At 39.1% G+C, this 14,771-nt stretch overlaps 1 pseudogene; it reads left to right on the top strand.

Annotated features, from left to right (window-relative positions):
* Nucleotides 1-91: 91 nt before the first annotated feature.
* Nucleotides 92-7,964, top strand: LOC103955144 (annotated as a pseudogene).
* Nucleotides 7,965-14,771: the final 6,807 nt, after the last annotated feature.

The following is a 14,771-nucleotide window of genomic DNA, read 5'->3' as shown; positions in this document are numbered from 1 at the left end:
AGCAAACAGAGCCATAAAGTCCAAGCGAAGCAAATAGTCGAAAATCCTACCCCCTTCATTTTTCTGATGTTACAAATAAGGAACACAAAGAATGCAGTAATTGGATCAACAAAAGTTCTAGAATCTCTCATGTTCATCGGCCATAACCACGTTGTACACACACACACACACACACACACACACACACATATAATATATATATCCCAGTATGTATGCTTTATGAAGGCAATTTAAGGTCCCATGTAGGTCAATTCAATTAGGCAAATATGGAGTGTTCGTGTTCCAAACAAATTTGGGCATTCCAAATTGCAGTGGTAAACATTTTGCAATCCATCATCCAACCAACTAATCTTCCAATTATTTGCATATACATACATATATACACACACACACATATATATGCTTGGAATATGTATTTAATTATTGCAAAGAAGCAAAATGGAGAAACGAGAAAATTAAAGGGAAAAGGAAAAGGAGAGAAGAGAAAGAGAACTGAGCACTCTTTCTTCTTCCCCTGAAAGTTTAACAAAGGTTTCAGAATGGTGCTGATAATGATTTCTACAGCTTGCAACTAGTGAACGATTGTGACTGAATATATAGAGATAGTGTTCTCTTAAAAACAATTCGAAGAAATCAACTTCCACATCTTTCAATCAGTGCGAGCATATAGGAAATGGAAAAGACATATAATTTGTTTATGCAGAGTTGATAGCGGGAAGGCCACATTTTCGGCCTACCACTCCTCCGAATATTTGTGTAAAACGTGTAAGTTCAGGACATGTAGAGCATCAAGAAAGCATTCAACTCAAGCCTCTGACGCCTCCCGATCCCTGGAACTCGATCTGATCCCGTTCCACAACTCCGTCGATCGACACCCGTACGCCTTCTTCTTCTACAACCCATCTCAAATCCCTCTTTCCTCTTCCCGATTTCCACTCTGCCAATCCTAGGGTGAGGTCGCAGCTAGTTGTGATTGCAAGACATGTGGGGATGAGGGAGGTGGATGTCCATGTTCGAAGTTTGGTAGGTTTGACGACGTGGTTTCAGAGTGTGGGTTGGGTTGTGGGTGTGGATTAGATTGTGGGAATCGGTTAAGTCAGAAAGGGATTGAGGTGAGGTTGAAGATTGTGAAGGATAGGAGAAAAGGGTGGAGCTTGTATGCCAAACGGTCAGTTTGTCTGTGAATATGCATGTATTTTTATAACAACCCACATTTTAGAATTCTCTATTCGTCTGATACTAGCACTAGCAGTATTCTACTTTAAACTAATTTAAACTCCGCGAAATGGGATTTGAATATCTCAATGGCAATTTATGTTATGTTTAGTATGTGCCCAGTGTCCTAATGGTGTATAATTGGTGTTTTTGTTGATTTTGAATTGATTGATTATGACTAAGAAGTAGGCATGAAGAAATAATGTTAATGTTTTGATTTTTGTGACATGCAATTCGAGATTAGGAAGAATGTGCTTGAATTGGGTTGGGAAGTTTTGAATTTGGTGCGCTTTGCATTTTCTTGGATATATAGTTATGCAGTGTCATAACATCAAATGAATCAAAATCAGAGACCTTATGAATGAATCGTCTAACCTGCACGAGAAGTAAGAGTAATAGTTCAGATGTTCTTTTTTGGGTGGAAATGTTAATCAGGTAAAGAAGATTGGAGATAAAAGATGTTCTTTATAGTGGGACGACTATTGTTTCATTGCTTAATGACATTGTTGTGTAGGTTGGATTGAAATATGGTTTATGGTATTAAAACTTCATTAGAGGTAGACAAGAGAACATATGATATGTTCGATATTTGGAGCTTGAATTAGAGTGGGGACCAGGACCTTTTAGATTTAAAGTCATGTAGTTAGATTTGTAAACACAAATTTTCCTGAAACAAGAACACGTGTACAAAATAATATTTTGTATTGATTTTTTTGGGGTTACAATCTCTTTGTAATTTGGTCATCTGATTTGAACTCTGTAAGGTATTGGTTTGTTGACGTGTTGTTGATCCAAGGGCTGTCGAGGCTTGATCTTGTATGAACAGTTGGAAGTTTCTTCAAGGGCCGTTGGGGCTTGATCTTGAAGAACAGGGATGAACAGATCTTTGAGAGCTTTTCGGCTTGATCTTGAAGTTGTTGATCCAAAGGGCCGTTGGGGCTTGATCTTAGGATGAACAAGTGGGAGCTTCTTCAAGGGCCTTCAGGGCTTGATCTTTGAATAATGGTTGTGCGGATTTCTTCAAGGGCTTTTGGGCTTGACCTTGAAGGTTGATGGATGAGCGGATCTTCAAGGGCTTTTGGGTTTGATCTTGAAGAATGGTGATGAATGGATCTTCAAGGGCTTTTGGGCTTGATCTTAAAGAACGGTTGGATGTGTGGATTTGTTGATCCAAAGGGTCGTTGTGGCTTGATCTTAGGATGAACGGATGATGAACGATGAACACTTTCTTCAAGGGCCGTCGGGACTTGATCTTGAGTTGGAAGAAGTTCTTCAAAGGCCAACGGGGCTTGATCTTAAAGGAGGATTTGACGAAGAACGAAGAGAGCTTTCTTGATCATTCGGGATTTACTTGAGAGCTATAGAGTTTCAAAGCTTCAAGGTTTTGGTGTGATATTCATTCCTTTTAAAGAAATAAAATATTCACATTTTGAATTTGCTCTTTATTCTTCAAAGTGTTTGCGTTTTTTGTTGATGATGTAACTGTACTTGAAGTTTTGAAATTTCAAGTTGCCTACGTACCCTCGATTAAGGAGGGATCAAGTCATGACGTAGTTCAAATGAGCAATGGATTGCTTTTGATGGTTTTAATGATGATGATTTTGCTGTACACAGTTTATACTTTTGCGGGCTAGGAACGTTAGGTGCCGTTTGCAGTTTCAGCTTGTGCAAGCAAGGAGCTTTTGGTGCCATTTGCAGTTTCAACTTGTGCAGGCAAGGAGCATTTGTTGTCGCCTTTTAGGCTCGTGCGAACAAGGAGCTTTTGGTGCTTTTTGCAGTTTCAGCTCGTGCAGGCAAGGAGCGTTTGTTGCCGTTTGTAGTTTCAGCTCGTGTAGGCAAGGAGCGTTTGTTGTCGTTTATAGTTTCAGCTCGTGCAGGCAAGAAGCGTTTGTTGTCGCCTTTTAGGCTCATGTGAATGAGGAGCTTTTGGTGCCTTTTCCAGTTTCAGCTCGTGCAGGCAAAGAACGTTTGTTGCCGTTTGCAGTTTCAGCTTGTGCAGGCAAGGAGCGTTTGTTATCGCCTTTTAGGCTCGTGCGAACGAGGAGCTTTGTGAATTTGTCAAACGATCTTGGAGAGACATTCCTTACAATCTTCATAGCAAAGAGTCTTGACCGAGTGATTGAAGAAGTCTTTGGGGAAGAAATCGCACATCGTGATGGCAACGGACGATCTTCGTGTCATAATTTCATCATCCTCGACACTTTCATGTAGCTTTGGAGGTTGACGAGAGCTGCTTTGCCCCTTTTCCAATTGGTGAACTTGTGGATGAGACGTATGCTTCTTGTGCATTTTCTTTGGAGTGACATGAGTCTATCCTTCAACTTCACTTGACTTGATTGACATGGTTTTGAAGCATGCCCCCTATGGTTGAGGTGAAGATTTTGAGTAGAAAGAGCCAGAAGTGACGGTGGTATAGTTTGACTTCACCGTATCGTCAAGATCTAGCTCGATGATTCCTTTCTGAGCTAGCTTCTTGATAAGATCTTTCAGCACAAAGCACTTTTTTGTTGGATAATTGATAAAGCGGTGAAATTTACAGTACCTTGGATTGTCAGTACGATTCATCTCTTCCGACCGTCTACACTCAGGTAGGTCGATCAACTTCTTGTTAAGCAAGTCTTTCAACATGGCAACCACATCAGAGTCGAGGAATGGATAAGTCTTCTTCTCAAGCTCCTTCAAAGTGCGTCTACGCATCTCTTGATCATGAAAAGCTTTGATTTGAATCGCCTTGCCTTGTGTAGAGATTTTGACTGGAGTTGTGTTGACCGTCATTGCTTCCTTGGTGCGTTTCCACACAACTTTATCCACCTTTGGCCCCAAAACTTTGTCGTTCTTGCAGTTGGCGATCGTTTCTTTCTTCCCATGATGGGCGATGCTTAACTCTATATCATGGGCGCGGGTGGTTAACTCCTCAAAGGTTCGTGGTTTGATGCCTTGAAGGATGTAGTGTACTCCTCACTGCATGCCTTGAACGCACATCGCAATGGCGAAGGTTTCAGAAAGCCAATCTTTGCAATCCAGACTTAATGAATGCCATCTATTGATGTAGTTGACGATAGGATCATCCTTTCACTGTTTCATACTGGTTAGCTCCAGCATGCTCATAGTGCGGCGAGTGCTGTAGAAGTGGTTGAGGAATTCCCTTTCTAGCTGATCCCAACTGTTGATAGACTCGGGCTCGAGGTTAGTGTACCAGTCAAAAGCGTTACCTTTTAACGACCGCACGAATTGCTTGACGAGGTAGTCTCTTTCCGTCCCAGCATTGTTGCAAGTTTAAATGAAATGGGCGACATGTTGCTTTGGGTTTCCCTTTCCGTCAAACGACATGAACTTTGGTGTTTGATACCTTGACGGCATACGCAAGCTATCAATACTCTTCGTGTATGGCTTTGAGTATAGCAGTGCATTTAGCGAAATGCTTCCTACCTGTGTTCTAACGGTGTTGGCAATCATGTCTTGAAGCTACTGGATGGAAAGAGATCCCATGAGTGCCATTGCTTGGTCTGGCTCTGGCTTCTCTACGTCTTTCTCCACTAGAGGCTCATCTTCTTCGTCGGTTTCTCTCTTTAGTGGATCAACCTTCGGGTCGCAGTCAACTTTTTCGTCATGCTGCGCCTTCAATCGGTTGATGAGTGTGTGATTTGCAAGTCTTTCTCCTTCGTGATCCTTGTGAGCCTTGCAATTGCTTCACTCATTTGAGCCAGTTGTTCTTCAATAAAGGTAACGCCGATGGTCATGACTTGTGCAACCAATAGGCACGACTTTCCTTCAGACATCCAGGGTGCTGACGAAGAACCCCATTGGCCATTTTAGGATGTCATCTTGTGCGCCTCAGCAGCATGCTTCGATGCCCCCAGCAAGGTCAGGTTGATGACGGACTCGCACCTTTGATGCTCCCCTTACTCGCTTAGCGGTACCAACTTTGAAGCGGCATGTTGAGGAGTGGTTGTGGCGCCAATGGATGCTCCATTCGTGGTGGAAGTGCTTAGGCTTCTTCCCTTGGTGGTTGTAAGAACGGCTTGTCCCTTGCTTGATGCCATTAATTTTGGAGGTGTGCTTTGGTTTTCTTGAACGGAGAAAGAGATGAGAGGTAGAGATTGTCCCACTAGGCATGCCAAATTTGTAAACACAGAAATTCCTGATGACAAACGAGACAAGAACACGTGTACAAAATATATTTTGTATTAATGATTTTGGGGTTACAATCTCTTTGTAATTTGGTCCTCCGATTCGATCTTCATAAGATGTTGGTTTGTTGACGTGTTGTTGATCCAAGGGTTGTCGAGGCTTGATCTTGGATGAACAGTTGGAAGTTTCTTCAAGGGTTATCGGGGCTTGATCTTAAAGAACAGGGATGAATAGATCTTCGAGGGCTTTTGGGCATGATCTTGAAGTTGTTGATCCAAAGGGCCGTTGGGGCTTGATCTTAGGATGAACAGGTGGGACCTTCTTCAAGGGCCTTTAAGGCTTGATCTTTGAATAACGGTTGTGGGGATTTCTTCAAGGGCTTCTAGGCTTGATCTTGAAGGTTGATGGATGAGCGGATCTTCAAGGGCTTTTGGGCTTGATCTTGAAGAACGGTGATGAATGGATCTTCAAGGGCTTTTAGGCTTGATCTTGAGGAACGATTAGATTTGTGGATTTGTTGATGTTGTTGATCCAAAGGGTCGTTGGGGCTTGATTTTAGGATGAACGAATGATGAACGATGAACACTTTCTTCGAGGGTTGTCGGGGCTTGATCTTGAGTTGGTGGAAGTTCTTCAAGGGTTGTCGGGGCTTCATCTTGAAGGAGGATTTGACGAAGAACGAAGAGAGCTTTCTTGATCTTTCGGGATTTGCTTGAGAGCTACAGAGTTTCAAAGCTTCAAGGTTTTGGTGTGATATCCATTCCTCTCCAAAATGAATGCCCTGGCTTCCTATTTATAGAATTCCAAAACTTGATTTTTGGATTTAAATAATCAGATGAAATAAATCATTTCTGCCAGGTATTGACACGTGTCCTATTTGATGACTTTTCCGTTTTATTTCGATTTTTCGTTGAGTCACACCCTACGTGTAAAATTTATGTGACACCTGAGCGTTGAAATTTTAATTATTAGTCAACATTCATTTCACCAAAATTTTGATGTCAACAGGATCATCATACATATAGGTACAGCTTTAAGGAAAGTGAACATGATGGGAGTGAATTAAAGTTTACAAAACAAGTTTGAAGAGCGAAGTAGGGTACTTTTGGGGATGTGGGGAAAGGAAAAAGGAAAGTGCAAGAGTGAATTAAGAAGGCCTTCCTTTTTATTTCTTGCCTGCTCCTTCAGCTGAGATGTTGGGGACAATGGACTGCTATAACTTTTGACCATATGGCGGTAATTGTTGTTCATGAATGGCTTTCAGCTGCTGCTGCTCAATCTTCTCCTCTAATATTATAGTTCTTGCCAAAACTCCTATATTAGAATCTACTTACATCATAATTGTTACAGCCATTCCGAATTTCCCATGCTTGTTCCCTGGAATGTTGTGATACGGTTCTGTCTATTAGGCTGATTAACATATTTCTGCAAATAATTTCTTGAATTTTTATGTGTGTGAAGGACTAGATATGTTCCAACACTTTAGATATTGATATTTTTTTTTTCTTTTTCTGGTGAGAAAGGTGAACTCTTGACAACAAAAGAAGCAAGACTGCGGCAACAAGTATATGATGAGTTTGCTTCAGGTGGTAATTTTTCTCCTGCTCGTTTGGTTGTGAGTGTAGAAAAAGGTATGTAGGCTAAAAATATATTTGTTATTGATACATGAATGTGGAAAAATGGAAGAGAATGCTTATGGAAGAGAATGCAAATGGAAGAGAATGCTTATTTTTTCATTGTCTTTCTCTACAAGATTACAAGGATATATATACATGATACAAATGTGTAGGTAGGACAAGGTAGCCGTCCTAGTGTGTAGGTAGGACAAGGTAGGACGGCTGTAGAGGACAAGGTAGCCGTCCTAGTGTGCAGGTAGGACAAGATAGGACGGCTGTAGGACGGCTAGTGTGTAGGTAGGACAAGGTAAGACGACTGTAGGACGGCTTGACGGCTGTAGGACGGCTTATTCTTCCAATAATAATATTATATACAATTACACAAGGACTCCAACCATATTCCTTATTTGTCTAACAGTGAGGGAGCATCTTCCATCCAGAAAGGTGTGTTTAAGATACAATATCGATGCAACAAGAGCAGGAAATGTAGCAAGGTTCATAAACCATTCGTGTGACGGTGGTAACTTGTCCACAACACTGATCAGAAGTTCAGGTGCTTTGTTCCCACGCCTTTGCTTTTTTTCTTCAAAAGTCATACAAGAAGACGAGGATCTTACTTTTAGCTATGGTGAAGTTACGCTAAGGTCTAAGGGTTTAAAAGTGCTTTTGCGGAAGCTCTTATTGTCTTGGAATGTTTGCATCAGAGCAGACTTAGTCGCAGTTTTTGGCTCTATAGTAAGTAATCTGGCAAAGCAACAAATTTTGGTTCAAAACGGAGGAATGTTACGAATTGTTCAGTTGTGTTACTGTAATATATAATGGATGTATTGGAATTCATTGATTTGCTTAATTGGCCCTTAACTATTGTGCATCTGGAGTTGGTTTGTTATGTTAGAATATATTAGAATAGGAATGTGAATATTGTAATTGATTGTATCTAGGATTTCTTTCCTTAATATGTTTTCTAGATTAATTGTGATTAGGGTTGTATAGCTATATACATTTTCTCTAAGTGAGAACAATAATATTGAAGTGTGCACGAATTCTAATTTGGTATCAGAGCTTAGTTTGTAGGTCTAATAGTGATAAGAATTTTTGGCCCGCCTTTCCCGCAACTGATGCTCCCGAAGTCCAAGAACCCTATCGACCTCATATGAAATTTTTTTGACCATGGCTGACGAGAAGAAGTCCGTTGAAATGAAACCCGACGCTGCTGCACTGGCAGCTCAAAAACCGTCCTCACCAAACATGTGATCGTTGTGGACAACGTGGCCTTTCCAACCAAATCTCGTTGCTATGAGATTGTGGGTTATCCAGGATGGTGGGATCATAGCAAGGATCCCAGAAAATGAAGTTCAAGTCGTCAACCAACTGAAGCTGCTGGTAATGTTGATTAAGCCTCTGTTTCGAAAGCCATAACATGTAATATTGGTAAGCCATCTCCAAATTTTGCACTTGTTTCAAATAATACATGGATGACTGATTCCGGTGCTACATATTATGACTTTCGATTCTATACAGGCCCACAAGTTGACCTTCTAATCCTTCATCAAATTGATGACTTGGCAGCCATGACACTTGTTTATGGGTTGATGAGGAAGCAATATTTGCACCACATGAACCTAAACTAGTTATCATGAAGCTTGGACTTCTCCCAAAATGGAAAATAGTTGGACAATTTCAATTTGGTCATAATGGTCCAAGGGTGGTTTCTACGCAAACAAGAAATGGGTTCAACATTTACTATGTCATCAACCTAATGGAGATTCAGATGGTCAAATATGGACAAACATAAATTCATATGACTTCAAAATCTCATAGTGTAATGTGAGAAAATAAAATGCCGTGACCATTTAAAATGAGCACAAATATGGAGTGTGTGAAATGTAATTAGCCCAAGATTTTTACCCATGCACCCGTATTAGCGATTGGTGAAAAAAGAGTAGTTTAATCATAACAAACGATGTATATAGATGATAGCAAGCAAATTTTGAAGATTTTAATGATAAATATAGAAAGTTGTGTAGAGGGAGAAATAAGGAAAAAAGGCAGAAAATTCTAAATCAATATCGATCATTGGCGAACAAGAGAACTCGACTCTCTTCCTCATCATCTTCATCATCTTGGGATAGCCTCGAAATCTGAAGAGGCTCCATGAAGCTCTGCAAAGACGGTGCCGCCTCAATGTTGAAATTCGACGGGAAGCTGCTCATTTTAGTAAGCAGGCTGCAGAATTAGTGCCATGTTCTGCTGCTGCTGCTGATCGTGCTGTTGCTGCTGCTGCGAGGTGATTTGGAGAGCGTTTGCAAATGCAAACCTGCTGTTTATCAGCTGAGTTTACACCATTCCTAGCTCGGCTCGCAAAGATGCAACCTGCACGATATTCATGCCACGCCCACAACAGTTAAACTATATCAGATCAGTTAGCCATACTTACGATTCAATGAGTATATATATGTTTATGTATTGACTAGTTGACTGGTAATTTGTATCTTAACTGAAGCCTTTCGGTTATGACAACTCACGTCATCTTCACGAACGTTAAAGTATATTAGGTTTTTTTTAATTTTAGTGTTTAATTTTATTTTTGATTTTATCAATATGTGATCATTCATATGACAAATCTCGAGTGTAAGAATAAATACAATTTATCGACTATATATAATATTTGATGTCATTAAAAGATATACAAAAGGTGATAGACCCTAGGGGACGTTTGTTGCGCCGGACTATCTCGGACTGGATTAGCTTCAAGGACTAAGCTGGACTGGCTTAGACTAGACTAAATTGGACTAACTTAGTGAAGCGTTTGGTGCAGTATTGGACTAAGAAGCTGGATAATCATAAATTCTAATATTATATTATTTAATATATAAATTATTAATATTTTATTATGATCTTATCTTTTTCTCCATCTTTTCCTCCCATTTCCGTCCCACTATTTTCCTCTTCTCTCATCGTCCCACCCTCTCCCTCTTTTTTTCCTTTTAGACCTCTCAATTCATGTCTCTTTCTCATTCCTGGTCAAACTCCTTATTGATTCTAGTGTCTATTTCTCTGTCCTCCCTTCCTCTCTAGCTATGCGTTGTTCGAACGGAACCTCACGACTCCAATTTTCCCGACGAGTTGCAGGTTTCCTGATGTGTTTTCCGGCCAACCCTCGAATCTGTCATGAATTTGAAGAAGCCCAAGCAGGCCGAGACTTCCAAGCCATTTTCCGGCCACATTCGACCACATTTTGGCCTCGATTCAGGTAAAATCGTAATCTTGTCACTCCCAGCTTCAATTTGGTATATTTTATATGAAAGTTGGTTGCGAAATGGATCTGAAAAGAAGTCGGAAAGTTAATGATTGATCTAGGTGACCGGAGATAACGAGGAGTCTGTCGGGAGTGGTCGTTGAGCATGACGAGGACGAGAAAGAGAGGATAGTCTTAGCTAGTCCCATGGTTATTGGGGGGTCTCGCTAAGACCTCTTAGTGAAGGGTTTTGTCCATGCTAGTCCCCTTTAGTCTCATTAATGTTAGTCCCAGCATGGAACAAACACAGTATTGGACTAATAGCTAGTCCAGTTCAGTCCAGTCCAACTTAGTGAGGGCAAACACAGTATTGGAACAAACACAGTTTGTTTGCCCTCACTAAGTTGGACTGGACTGGACTGGACTAGCTATTAGTCCAATACTGTGTTTGTTCCATGCTGGGACTAACATTAATGAGACTAAAGGGGACTAGCATGGACAAAACCCTTCACTAAGAGGTCTTAGCGAGACCCCCCAATAACCATGGGACTAGCTAAGACTATCCTCTCTTTCTCGTCCTCGTCATGCTCAACGACCACTCCCGACAGACTCCTCGTTATCTCCGGTCACCTAGATCAATCATTAACTTTCCGACTCCCTTTCAGATCCATTTCGCAACCAACTTTCATATAAAATATACCAAATTGAAGCTAGAAGTGACACGATTACGATTTTACCTGAATAGAGGCCAAAATGTGGTCGAATGTGGCCGGAAAATGACCTGGAAGTCTCGGCCTGTTTGGGCTTCTTCAAATCCATGACAGATTCGAGCATTCAAAGCTAAGATCTCGGTCTAGGGATGGTGATGAATTTTTTGGCGGTGCTAACTTCATCCAATTTAACGAGGGTTGGCCGGAAAACACATCGGGAAACCTGTTACTCGTTGGGAAAATTGGAGCCGTGAGGTTCCATTGGAACAACACATAGCTAGAGAGGGAGGGAGGACAGAGAAATAGACACTGGAATCAATAAGGAGTTTGACTAGGAATGAGAAAGAGACATGAATTGAGAGGTCTAAGAGGAAAAAAAGAGGGAGAGGGTGGGACGATGAGAGAAGAGGAAAAGAGTGGGACAAAAATGGTAGGAAAAGATGAAGAAAAAGATAAGATCATAATAAAATATTAATAATTTATATATTAAATAATATAATATTAGAATTTGTTATTATCCAGCTTCTTAGTCCAATACTGCACCAAACGCTTCACTAAGTTAGTCCAGTTTAGTCTAGTCTAGGCCAGTCCAGCTTAGTCCTTGAAGCTAATCCAGTCCGAGATAGTCCGGCGCAATAAACGCCCCCAATGTTAAACAGTTTTGCCCTACGAACTGCAAAGTTCGTCGGATAAAACACCTTTACCTGACTAATTAAATATGGTCCATCGAGCAAAATTTCATAGGGTAAGGCTAAATTTCTGGCCGTGCGTGTAGAGAGAGTAGATTAGACTAAGTTGGACTGGACTTAGATTAGACTAAGTCAGACTAAGTTAGTGAAACATTTGGTGTAATTTCGGACTAAAAAACAGAATAATCAATAAATTATAATATTATAATATTTAATATATATCTAATAATATTTTATTATGAATTCAACCTTTTCCTTCTAAAAATTCTAGACACTCTTCTACGGTTCTACCTCTCTCTAGAGAGTACTTTCCTCCTCTTTGCTTTCATCGCCCATTATTTCATTTCCTCCCATCTTTCTTCCTTCAAAATGCTTCAAAGTTCAAATCCATTTTTTCTGCAGAAAACTTCAAAACCATTTTTCCTGCAAAATCGTCGCAAAGCTACTCCATCCTCCCTTTCCGTCTTTCCATCTTTTTTTATCCCCAGAGTTACTCTCTCCCCTTCTCTATCCATTTTTCTCTGAAATTTTCTAGGAAAAAGAAAATTATCTGGGAAATTTCTGGGAAGTTTCGGGAATAAGGAAGAATTTTTCTACTGAGATTGTTATTGTTATTGTCTTGCTTAATTTTTTTTTCGAATTTTGGTGGCTGGATTTTGAGATTTAGGTTGTGGGTGGTATTGGGTTTTAGATTCGAGCATGGGTGGGCAAACAGAGTTGCCCAGAATCATGCTTGCAGACTTACAATGCAGACATCATATGCAGTTCTAGAAATGGGACTAGCAATCCCATGGTTTTTGAGGGGGTTCGCTAAGACCGGCTAATCCCATGGTTAGTCAAGGCAAGTGAAGGCTAGTGTCATTAATGTTAGTTCCAGTGGGGAACAAACAAGGGACTAGACTAACCCTTAGTTCAGTCCAATCTAGTGAGAGTTAGCGATGGCAAACAAACTGAATGTGCTAAGCCTTTCTTTTAATTTCTTTCAGAGAGAGAGAGAGAGAGAGAGAGAGAGAGAGAGAGAGAGAGAGAGAGAGAGAGAGAAAGAGGTTATGGTTGGTGAAGTTGATGAATATTGAGTGAGTGAGTGAGTGAGTGAAATATGAGTATGGTAGCTGCATGGTGTGTGGAGGCCAAGGGAGTAATTTTAAGGTATACTCAATATACGGTCATGTGGCATTATTATATATTTTACTCAATGTAGCATGTGAATTTGTTTTTTTATTATTAATATAGTCTTAGTGGAACATATATATCGACTCTATCACCTTTATTATAAATTTATACCACATAAAATGATATATCATATGCACATGACGCTTTATTGTAGTGATAAAAAAACAATCATGTTGATGCGCCTTGGTGCATGTTCGATCTCTACTAATTTCCATTTTTTTTTTCACAATTAATTATTTAACTCACTAACATTGTCGCTCTATTATAAAAAAAAAAAAATGATATGATATACCGTGTAGTGTGTGTTTAAGCACCTGTAAAAATTTATTGTTAAAGAGGGAAAGGGATTCTCTCCGGATCCTTTCCACCAAATCCACCAAGTTAAGGGATCCAGGCCCTTAAAATTTGATCAAACGATTAAAAATAGGGGCCCTCGTTAAAAGTTATAATAACTTTAGTTGTTGCATCAAATTTCAAGGGTCCAGATTTCTTGACTTGATGGATTTGGTAGAAAAGATCCAGAGATGATCCCTTTCCGTTAAAGAGGTGGTTGGGGTTTTATAATTAATTAATTAGTTTTAATTAAATTAATTTATGAGAAGTAGTTTTATTAATTAACTTTATATATAAAGCCAACAACCCCTTTTGGGGTCACAAGTTTCACCAAAAATTTTTGAACAAAAATGCCCCCAAAAAAAAAAATTTCAAAAGCAATCCGAAATAACGTAGGAGTATTTTCATCATTTTAGCAATGTTTTTTTAATAATTAATTTTGTTTGTACAGTTTATTTATTTTTTAATTAGTACTTCACAATAGGCTAGCAATAATATGATTCAATCAGTTGTTCATTAAATATTATTTTCTCTATTTTTAAACATGTTCAAAACATCTTAAGAGGCGTGTAATGCCGGTTATAAAAAAAGGTCTTTCACACATGCATAATAATAGATTAAATTAGTTGTTAAATGATTGTTTTTTTTTTTTTTTGAACAAATGATATTATTTATGCTAAATGAGGAGGGCGTGGACTTAGCCTTACAATGGGCTAACAATAATGTGATTCAATCAATTGTTTATTAAATATTATTTTCTCTATTCTTAATGTAAATTCAATAGAATGTAGATGGAAATTGAAAGATTGATTTTATTACGTGAATTCAGTTGCTTTGATTGGTTTGTGAGGGGTTTTTTTTTTTTTTTTTTTTTTTTTTTTTTTTTTTTTCTAGCATGATCTAAGATTATTCATTTACTTCAAATATTTGACTTTCCTTTTTCAAATATTTGATTTTCCTTTTGTCAATTCAAGCATATAAATACATTTAAAACATATAAGTCGCGCGTAGTACGTTGTGATTCAAAAAATGTCTTCTGTACACTCATGAATGTGTGCATGAAGGCTAGTACTATTAATGATGTTAGTTTTAAGTATAGTACTATAAAAATAGTAAATGATACTTGAATGGAACTTGTAGAGGGTTGTCTTCGATCATGGAAGACAGGCGCAAGATTTGTATTGCCCGTGGCGTGTGGAATGCGGAGAACCTCAAAGTGAATGGGTGCACATGTCATGCATAATCTTTTACCTTAGTTAAGAGAGAAATTAAAAGAGAAATTCTGAGCAGGATGTTTATGTGTTAATAAAGAAAACATGCACGGTGGCATTTTTTCGTACTGGCGGATTGTCTTTTTCTTAACAGTGAACTATCTAACTCACTACCACTATCATTTTTCATAAAAAAGAAAGAGAACATGCAATGATATGTCGAAAATGTATACTTAATATATCGGTACATTTTATTGACGATAATAACATATGTGACATTGGCCTTTTAATATTTTTTTTTTGTCAAACTGCTAGATTTTGTTAGATCAGGTGTTAGATTAGCCACCGACGGAATTTAAACCCACACCATAATGCAAAGGCTTAACACATTTACATTACTGTGGTAAAAGATCACTTACTACTTTTTTAAATATTTGATGATCAAGGACGAAAAG

The sequence above is a fragment of a genome, unplaced genomic scaffold (assembly GCF_019419815.1).
Source record: "Pyrus x bretschneideri cultivar Hongxiangsu unplaced genomic scaffold, Pyrus_bretschneideri_v1 Contig90, whole genome shotgun sequence".
Lineage (NCBI taxonomy): Eukaryota > Viridiplantae > Streptophyta > Magnoliopsida > Rosales > Rosaceae > Pyrus > Pyrus x bretschneideri.
This window is presented reverse-complemented; position numbering and strand designations above follow the sequence as displayed.